An 11,007-nucleotide genomic window follows, 5' to 3' on the forward strand; every position below is an offset into this window, starting at 1 on the left:
ATCCTTCCCAAATCCACGGAAGGGTGTAGGACTGCGGGCATCTGTTAATACATCTGGAAAGTATCGCAATCTTCTTAGAATCTCTATGCCGGACAATCTTGAGGATGAACCTTCCGTTTCAGTTGTGCCTGCTTTAAATGCATTCTTTTGACGTCGGAACGGATGATCGCTGGGTAGAAATCGATGATGGCAATCAAACCAGCAAGGCTTCCTTCCATGCCTCAATCTAAAAGCTTTGGAATCCTCCATGCAGTACGGACAAGCCAACCTCCCATGTGTGCTCCAACCAGATAACATACCATATGCAGGGAAGTCACTGATTGTCCATAGAACAGCGGCCTTCATGTTGAAATTTTGTTTTTTGTGGGCATCATACGTGGTAACACCGTCATCCCACAGTACTTTTAATTCATCAATCAATGGCCTTAGATATACATCAAGATTTTGGCCAGGTGAGGTCGGACCAGGGATCAACAGAGACAAGAAAAGATTTGGACGTTTCATACACAAGCTTGGTGGAAGGTTGTATGGAGTTACAAATACTGGCCAGCATGAGTATGGAGTTGATCTACCCCCAAATGGATTAAATCCATCTGTACATAGACCGAGTCTAACATTTCGCACTTCCATTGCGAAGTTCTGATGAGTACGATCAAAGTGCTTCCAAGCTTCAGCGTCAACAGGATGCGTGATCTTGTTTTCATCGTGTCGAACTTTATTTGCATGCCATCTCATGTGTTTAGCTGTCCTTGAAGACATATACAATCGCTGCAATCTAGGAGTGATAGGAAAGTAGCGGAGCGACTTGTATGAAACTTCCTTTGATCTCGTGCTACCATTGCCTTTTGTCTTTGGCTTGAACCGAGGATGCCCACATGACGGGCATGATATGTCGTTTTCCTGCTCCTTGAAATACAACATGCAGTGATTTGGACAAACATCAATCTTTTTGTAACCCATACCTAGAGCGTTAACCATAACTTTCGCACGATAGAAATTTTGTGGCAATTTCTCATCTTTAGGCAACATACTCTTCACAATCATGCACAAACGGTCAAAACATGATTGACTCAAATTATACTCGGACTTCAAATTCATTAGTTGAAGAACTGCAGACAAGATAGTGTGACTCTCACAACCGTTCCAAAGTGGCTCATCAGCATCTCTAAGTAAATCATAAAATCTACTAGCTGCATCGTTTGGTGATTCTTCATCTACGACAGTTCTTACATCACTAGAACTCATAGCAGAACCCAGTTCTGTTCCTGCGGCATCAAATATCAAATTCGTATATGGATTATCGTGCACCACATTCACCCGTGCATCAAAATCGTTTCTAAATTCTTCTCCATGAAACGTCCAGTTCTGATAATCACTCACAAAACCCTTCCTGTATAGGTGATGTCTAACGCCATGAGGTTCTACAAATCGATTATTCTTACAAATCTTGCAGGGACACCTAATCCGACCTGTGGGATTTACCGTACTGACACTTGCCGTTGCAAATTCAATAAAACTGTCAACACCATCCATATATTCATGCGATAACTCATTGTCCACTATCCTACGGTACATCCATTCACGGTTTGCAGTCATTTTGTCGTATGATGTTACGAATAGTATCCTAACCAGTTAAAAGAGAACCATCAGAATGCTATGATGAAGAAAATATCAAATTTATCATGCAATATATGATGTCATACAATCACAAGAATTATGATGCATGCATTGATAACCTAATATTTTCATGTGCAAACTATTCATGACACGATACATTCATTTGAAGCATGCTTTCAGTATACAATTTCACATGGAAGACATAATCAAATTGAAAGTAACTACATGTAAGCATGAATACAATCACATCAAACATTGCAATACATCGAAATAATTCATATCAAACAAATGTCAAACATGTACCTGCAACAAACATACTTCAATATCCCACTAACTACTACCATGCATAGCATGGACTCCGTACTCCAAAAATAAGAACACTTCCATATTCATACATTAAAATCATGCTCAGCATGATCTCCGAACTCCAACAAAGCAGTCCTAGATATCAACAACTAAGTGAGTGTGTGAACAATAAAGTGTTACATTCAATAAATTAAATAACATGTAATGCGCTTCCATCACTTACTCACCACGGGTATTTACCCGATTTGCATTGTTTTTGTCACTTACTTACCACGGGTGGCGGGGCACAAGCGAGTTCCGTTGAGAAATCTGCAAAAAACACTGTGTTAAAATGAATATTGAAGCTAATTAGGGAAACACAAACACTTATGCAATGCAAAAAACAACTAAACTGTTGATGATATATTTAATGATGAAATGCGATGAAATAAAGTGTGCAAGTAATGTACTGCAATGAATATTGAAGCTAATTAGGGAAACACAAACACTTATGCAAAGGAAGCAAAAAGACTAAACAAAACTTTTACAAGAATGAAAAACTAAAAGATTAACAAAAATTAGCAGAACAAGAAATGCAGACAAGGAATTATCTAAACATGAAATGCAATGATGAAAAGCAAACACAGAAAAATGAAACAAGAAAATAACGAGAAAAACACAATTGAAAATTGAAATACAGGAAAACAAAAAAATGAACTTGTAAAAAAATTCAGGAAAATAAAATTTGAATGAAATAGACATAAAAAAATCAGATAAAAGCATGAAACATAAAACTGAACAAACAAAATTTTGAATGAAAGAAAAGAAAACAGGTAAAAATTAAAAACATGAAATTAGAACCAGAAATTAAAAACAGGAACAATTAGCAACAGAAAAAAAAAAACTAAAAACTATACCTAATGTAAACAGTAAAGCAAACAGAAAATTACTGAAAATTCAGAAAAGAAAAACAGGTAATGCAATGCTGAAAAAGAAAGCAAACAGGAACCGACTCAATTGAAAAGCAGGAAATTCAACAATGATAAAAAAATAAAAAATTGACATCAAACAAGACATAGGTATATTTGTGCATAAATTAGGCATAAACTCAAAATTGACACATACCAAACAGAACCAATAGCTGTTAGGAACACATTAATTAATCAAACAATGTATGACTATTAGGAATCAATAACTCCACACTACCATGCATGCATGAATTCAGGCTTCATCATCAATCAGATTTATATGATGTATACAAGTTCCCTTTATGTACTTATTTATTAATTTTAAGATCAGGTTCTTCCCAAGCCCCAACACAAGTAAGAAATAAACATTTCATTCATGAAAGAAACAGGCTCAACATGGGTCACTGATAGGTCATTCATATCATGAATTGAGCCAACACATTTACACAAAAAGATCAACCAACAAGTATGTGAAACACAATAAGAAAATGAAAGAAAACTAAGGGTTAGGGATGCAAATGGGTCAGATTTAGTAAGGTTTTTTTTTTTGGAAATTTAGGCTGTCCTGGATCCGAACCTATATGACTCCCCCAATGTATTTTCTGATCCCAACTCTTAACTGTTGGCATCCCTACTAAGGGTGCGTTTGTTTCGTGCCATGTAAACGAGTTGCCGAAAGGTTTCCTGTGGGGGTGAGTTTTTTTTTTCATATTTAAACTAAGAAACCACCCTTATGATCAGAAAAACAGTTTTTTATTTCTCTTGTTTTTGTTTTTTATTTATTCTGTTTTATACAGAATTAATGGAAGAAGAAGAAAATGCAGATGAGGAAGAAGAAGAAGAAGAAGAAGAAGAAGAAGAAGAAGAAGAAGAAGAAGAAGAAGAAGAAGAAGAAGAAGAAGAAAATGCAGATGCAAATGATTACCTGCGCGTCGCCGAGCGGTGGCGGGAGGCTGACGGGGAGCGGCAGCTGGCGAGCGGTGGACGGCTGGCGAGCGGTGGACGGGGAGCGGCGGCGGCCGGGCGGTGGCGAGAGCCGACGGGCGGCGGGAGGGAGAGGGCGGCGGGCGGGAGCAAGACAGCGAAACAGGAAAAAGAGAAAGAGGGATGGGATTAGGGATTTACGCGACATTTAGCGACGGAATAATTCTGTCGCTAAGCCGTCGTAAATCAAAATACCAAAAAAGCGACGGAATATATTTTGTCGCTATGCCGTCGCTAATTAGCGACGGATTAGCGACAACAGAGTTCCCTCTCTAAATCCATCGCTAAAATGGTGTTCTTGTAATAAGAATTAGCGACAAAAAATTGCAGTCGCTAATCCGTCGCTAAGTAGCGACAGATTAACGATAAAAGTTGTTTCCTCGCTAATCCGTCACGAATTAGCGACAGATTGTATCTCTAGCTAATCTGTCGCTAATTAGCGACGGAAAAAATCCGTCGCAAATTTCCGTCGCTAATTAACAATTTTCTTGTAGTGTGTGTTTGACATCTTTCTTATACATATCAGACTGCTTAGCCTTTATGTAGTCAACACATGGTTCTATATTTGTGAAATCAATGAATCCAAGGATTCCTTTTTTCACAAGTCTTTGGACTCTCTCTTTTGAGATATGTCCTAACCTTGGATGCCAAAGCAAGTAGGATTGATCTTTCTTTAGACTACGTTTATTGCCAATTAATGTGTTCTCAACAGAATGTGATTCTTGAATTTGGAATTCAATTATTAACTGATACAAACCATTACATACGTGTGCAAAACCTATATTAATAAATTTTTTGATAATAACAAGCTTAGAGTTTTCATATTTTAAACTAAAACCAAACTTATCAAGTTTTGAAATTGAATTCAAGTTTTGACTATAGAATGCAACATAAAATGTGTCAACCAAATCCAAAATGAATCATGATTCCAATACAACTTTACAGGTCCCAACATTCTTGACATGTAAACGCATCTTATTTTTTGAGAAGATGATTTTTTCATGCTTTGTTGGTTTCTTTTTGTTCAGAAATGCTTGCAAAGAGTTGACAATGTATATCGTGATACCAGAATCAATTCAACAACTATACAATAGAACATGAATCAAATTGCACTCATGAGAAACGAATGACTCATTATCTTTATTTTTGAGTCATTTCTTATGCTTCAAGCAGTCCACCTTCTTATGCCCCTTCTTCTTGTAGAATAAACACTTTTAGAAAAGCCTCCTAACAGGGATTTGACTTTCACATGAGAGTTATAACTCTCCTCAGAAGCCTTCTTCTTGTTCTTCCTTTTGAAGGAACTTTTTTTTGACCCCAGCCGCTATTTTTTCTTATGAGAGGCTGTATGTGCATATGACGCCTTCTCACTTTTTGGTCTCTCATCTTCTTCAACACACTTGGATAAGAGGTCATTAAAAGATCACTCATTGTTATATGTTTTGTAGGAGATTTTGAAAGGTCCATATTCAGTAGGCAATGAGGTCAAAATTAGATAGACCAAGAAAGAATAAAAAATGGTGAATTTCATGTCATTCAGCTGAGATGTAATGTTTCTCATTTCTAAAATATGTTGTTGGATGTGACTGTCACTAGCATATTTCATAGATATTAATTTAGACATGAACGAACTAGCCTTTTTTCTTATTAGAACTGACAAATTGAGCTTCAATGGCTCTAAAAAATTCCTTCACTATCCTGCAGTGAGGAATAGTGCCTCGAATATTCTTAGCCACTCAAGATTGTAAAAGCAATAGGCTAAGTTTGTTTGAGCGTTCTCACTTCTTAGAGGCAACCTTCTGTTTGGTTGTGCTCTACTTTGTAAGAGCGGGAGGTTCGTCGGTTCTAAGGGCCAAATCAAGGTCCATGTAAACCAAAGTGAACAACACTATTTCTTTCTAGTATAAAAAATTAGATCAGTCTAAAAGAGAAATGTTATTAGAACCATCGATAAGGAAAGAACTAGATATAACAAGGAATGAAAGATAAGACTTTATTATTGCTCAGACGAGACTTGTGATGAAAATGTACAAGTGAAACCCTTTATTATTCACTTTTTTTGAGACAAGTATAGTTGAGTCATTATCTTTTCACTTTGGTGAAAATGACAATACTCATAGTTGTTTTGTCTCTTCAATTCATAAGAAATTGACTTCAGTTGGTGAAACTAGCAAAGCATGTAACAAAAGACAATTCAACATTGTACCTTTGGGTATGAACATGCTTCATGGGTTGAAATATACATATACCAATACACCATGTGTGAATTTGGAACACAATAACCTACCTTTGGGTAGAATCGTTGTTTCATAAAGTCACACATAATCATAATAATGAATCTTAATACGGTCTAAAGAATCCTTAATCATCACAACTCAGATCACTTTGGTGATTGCATGAATTGGTCAATCAAGATCTTTTACCGAAAACATATTCGTATTATGGTGCATGCTCATGCATACATGTTAATGCATGCATATTCATGATAAAATATACATTATATCGTCAAAATACAAGTTCATGCTTCAACTTATTTGCATATACTAATTTTGATGATAAAATATCATGAATTTAGTCATAATTCATGCTTAAAAATATTATGCATAACTTAACTAATATAAAACACATGAATTAACATGCATAAGTCATACTTTCTTAATAATGAACACTTATAAGGCATGAAAAATGATAACAACAAGCTTATATAGGTAAAACTCGGATCCTCAAGCTAGAATTGGTCTAAAAATACACCAAACCACACTGAAATGAGTCTGAACCGGTCATCTAAGGCTCTGAACCGGTTTTAGACCTAATGAACCGGTATAATACATGAACAAAAGCTCATAAAACCCTATAACCGAATGAGAAAATCCTTTTCTTTTCATGGATTCATGAAAACAAGGTCTCTATATCTCAAAATTGGTAAAAAATAAAAAAGAATCGGTAAAAAATGGCTCTAAACCAGGCCCGAAAAGGGATGTATCGATCACTGATCCGGTTCAGGTGTAAATAGTGTCTGGATCCTGTTATGAATCCTATCCATATTAATTTGAATCTAGATCTGATACATAATATAAAATAAGTCAGATGCAGTCCAAACAGGACCCAGGTCTGACCTCGTCCAAACAGGAACCCAGGTCTGACCCCGTCCAAAGAGGATTCGGGCCAGACTCGATCTAAACAGGGTTTGGGTCAAACCCAATCTAAACCAGATCTAGGTCTGACCTGATCCAAATAGGATCTGGTTTAGCCCGATCCAAACTGGATCTGGGTCTAACCCAATCCAAACTAGATTTGAGATGGACCTGATCCAAACAAATTTCAGATCATGACCCAGTACATCTAGATCAGACCAGACCTGGAACCCAAATGGGTCCGATTCCAATCTGGTAGATTTGGACCTGTATCCGATCCAACCTTTCGGATCAGACCCAAACCCGGATTCCTAATAAGTCCGGATATGGTCCTAGGTCAGGATTGATCTGATATACCGACAAACTCGATCCACCGAAAATGGATCTGGATCGGGTCCGCCACCGGGTCAAAATACCCGGTCTAGCCCAGGTAACCAAAAACAAATTAAGAAAGAGGGTTTTCAGCTTCTGAGAAACTGACTCAGTTTCTCAAAAACCTAAAGGGCAACCCCTCTCGCCTCTTTCTCAGTGGCAACAAAATCATCGGTGAAACGACAGTATCTGGCGACGCCTAGTGACAAAAGCCATCACCGACTCCTGGCAACTCTCCATGGCCAGAACCCCTTTGAAAGAAAACCCATCCAACGAGGGTTTCAGGGTTTCGGCCAACTCGTTGGTCCGGCGATGGCGGTGCTGCCTGTAAAAATTGATGAAGGCTTCCGGCAGCCAGCGATACCGGCGAGGATGGTGGCTAACAACTGCCTACACACCTCCCCTTAGCATCCCATGTCAGAAACCCCATGAAAAAGAGTGACAGATGCAGGGTTTTTGCCCACACAATCATCTGACGAGAATCCGGCAAGGGCACAAATCAACTAGGAACGCCGGTGAGGCCGCCTACTACCTTCGGCCCCTCACCTCTCTGGCGAAAAGCCATCGGTAGGTAATTGCTTTCCTTGATTTTTTTATCTGTCGTCAGGGATGGTTTTGCCTTCCGGTTACAGAGGGTATCTCTAGCAGTGGCCGGTGGTGGCAAGCTTCTCTTGGTTCCCTTCCTTCTCGGCGAAAGTCGTTTCTGCGAAAGGGATCAGAGAGCACTGCTGGCGAACTAGGGTACGGCTAGGCCGCCGGCCATGGTTGAAAATGGGCATTCTGTATGCCAGTCCTATACTGCTACTTGTCGGCGACACAAGTCTGCGTTAGCAGCAAGAATCAAATACGCCGACATCGATGATCTTAAACTAAATGCTTGCAATGCACCCACACGCGCAGCGGAATGCACGATGTGTGGGCCCATAACCCAACGTTGGTGTATTTGCAAAATCGAAGCTGAAATGCAAATGTGTACCGGTAGATGTCATGAAACGACATGCAGGTGCTCGATGTTCTCCTCAGTCTATCTATGCCCACGATGAGCCTAGGCCTTATGTCAATGGTGAGCAAGACCATAAACCCAATGTTGCTATTTGTAAGATATGGGCAATTGACTGTGCTGCAATCATCATTCAGCCCAATCCCTCTTTATATAAAGGGAGATAGGGGTTGGTTACCTGAATGTGGTCTCTCCACATTCATGTAACCTCCACCCGACTAACTGTCCACTAATAGCCCACGAACATAGTGTCAAACTGGGTCACCGTATGAGTTGAACCCAGACTCAAAATGTCCAACAAAGAACACACCCAAAACTAATCAATGTAAAGTAACGTCATGTTTTGAAAGATGAGAATCCAAACTAGGAACTGTTACGTGCAAGGTACGTGATCTTTTGAAGATGAGGATGACGAATGATGAGAAGGCTAATAGACCACTACCATCTTCCCTCGTATAATTGAGATTCCTTTGTTTGTTCCTACCCCTAGAAGCGTGTGCCACACAAGAAAGAAGACTTTTGGTACGTACAAGAGAGGCCTAAACACCTATAAATACCCCCAAACACAGAACCCTTCTTCAGTCTAACATAGTACCTCCATTCCCTAGAAAGCCTTATTCATCCATTCTTCTCTTCCACTTTGTTCATCACTAAGCTCATCACCATGTCGACCTGTGGCAACTGTGACTGTGCTGACAAGAGCCAGTGCGTGTAAGTATTCTATATCACGCTCTATGTTTTCGCCACAAAACACCTATTAAGATAGTTTAACAAATATTGATCTTAATTTAATTTTTATATGCTGGAAAAAAGGAAACTCATATGGTATTGATATCATCGAGACCGAGAAGAGGTAGCATAATCACGAATCAAATTTATCATGGTGGATCTAATTAACTTCACAATTGGTCAAAACTACAAAATCACTAGCTTTTTTTGTTTATTACACCGTGGTTGCCCATGTGGTAAGCGGGTTCCTGTGTCAAGGCCCAAGATCGAATGCCACTGATGGATGGGGGCTGATGTTGCTTTATCACCAGTGGCGTAGCTAGGATTCATGTGAGGGGGGGGGGGGGGGGGCAAACAGGGGTGTAGCAAAAAAAAAAAAATGTGTGATAGTCGGGGGCAGCCCCCCGGATTTTTTTTTTGAGATAAAATAAGAAATGGCTACAATTATTAATAAAAATCTATTTCATATGGACAAATCAAACTATTTGCTGCAGTCAGGGCTGGACTGGGCTACAAAAATGGATAAAAATCTATTTCATATGGAATCAGGGCTGGGCTAGGACTGGGCTTTTAAAAAAAAAAAATTAAATATTTCTGGAGGCAGGACTGGGCTTTTAAAAAAAAAAATTAACTGTTTCTGGAGGCAGCCCCCCCCCAGCTATCACAGTTGGGGCACGTAAACGATCTGAGTTGCTTTCATTAATCGAGCTTATTGATGTGATCATGTTTCTTAACATACTAACTGCTACTGATTACAGCTACTTGGATGAAGTTGTGGAGGTGCCGATGGCCGAGAACGGTGGCAAGTGCAAGTGTGGTAATTCAGGCTCAAGCTGCAAGTGTGTGAACTGTTCCTGTGGTGCCCATTAAGCTCTCCATGTCTAAATAAAGAGAACATGTGGTGCTAGTGTGTTTGTGTGTGTGCATGCTTGAGCACGCACGTGTGCTCAGCATGCCTATATGTGGATGTGTGGATACGTCATGATAGATAGAGTTTTCATCGTTTGGTGTTTGTAGAAGTGCCACCAGTAGTAGGCTCTTTGGGCCTTCCTGTGTGGCTCTAGCACTGGCTCTCTTGTCAAACTATTGTCATCTTTAATAAATCTATAGTATTGGTAATACTTATTGCTTATGCTTTATTTACCATTGCAAGCGTAGGTGCAAATCTTTGCCAGAAGGCACACAAGTGAAAGCGTGGTAGCGTCTACTGCACTTGTATATTGCATGTATGCCCTTATTGATGCATTAAAACATAAAATGTTCGTTTGCTGCTCTGGAAACATACAATCTCGCATGATGCATAGAGACATGCTAGTGTATAAGCACACAAGCATAAAAGCCTGGCTGCATGCATAATGAACACACGAAACCCTGATAGATCTTAAAAAAAAAAGGAACGAAAAACAGTGGTGTGCATGGCGTGTATGAGTGCTATTAAAATTCATGCAAGAAAATGATCAATTTTCACATAACCATCATACACATGGTTTGTACTAGATCATGTGTTTTCGATGACAAAATGCAGCCTCAAAAATTTACAAAGATTTTGGACCGTTGATTTTTCAAACCTTATAAAAACCCACCCATGTGTCAGAATCAAATACTTCAAGAGCTGATCCCTATAAAATCAAGTACATAGATGACATCGTATGATCAGAATTTAAAAATAAAAACCTGAAAACCCCATCAAGCACGTATTGCAAGCACCTAATGTTCAAACACTTATGCTCTACTCTCTCTCTCTCTCTCTCTCTCTCTATATATATATATATATATATATATATATATAGTGCTTCTATTTTGGTACCGTACCACTATAACTTAGTGTGGTTCACACTTGATTTACATAGATCTAAGCTCTAAATGCAAAATCTAACAGTTGAATCAAGTTTAACACGTTCTATTTACTATTTTCATG

The 11,007-nt window shown here is 38.9% G+C and overlaps 1 long non-coding RNA gene across 1 annotated transcript; it reads left to right on the plus strand.

Annotated features, from left to right (window-relative positions):
* Positions 1-8,948: 8,948 nt before the first annotated feature.
* LOC149814658 (uncharacterized) lies at positions 8,949-10,210 on the plus strand. Its single transcript, XR_016427956.1, has 2 exons — positions 8,949-9,071; positions 9,848-10,210. It is a non-coding gene; the product is annotated as an uncharacterized LOC149814658 (long non-coding RNA).
* Positions 10,211-11,007: the final 797 nt, after the last annotated feature.

The sequence above is a fragment of the Nuphar pumila genome, chromosome 15, assembly GCF_984573655.1.
Source record: "Nuphar pumila chromosome 15, dmNupPumi1.hap1.1, whole genome shotgun sequence".
NCBI classification, from domain to species: Eukaryota; Viridiplantae; Streptophyta; class Magnoliopsida; order Nymphaeales; family Nymphaeaceae; genus Nuphar; species Nuphar pumila.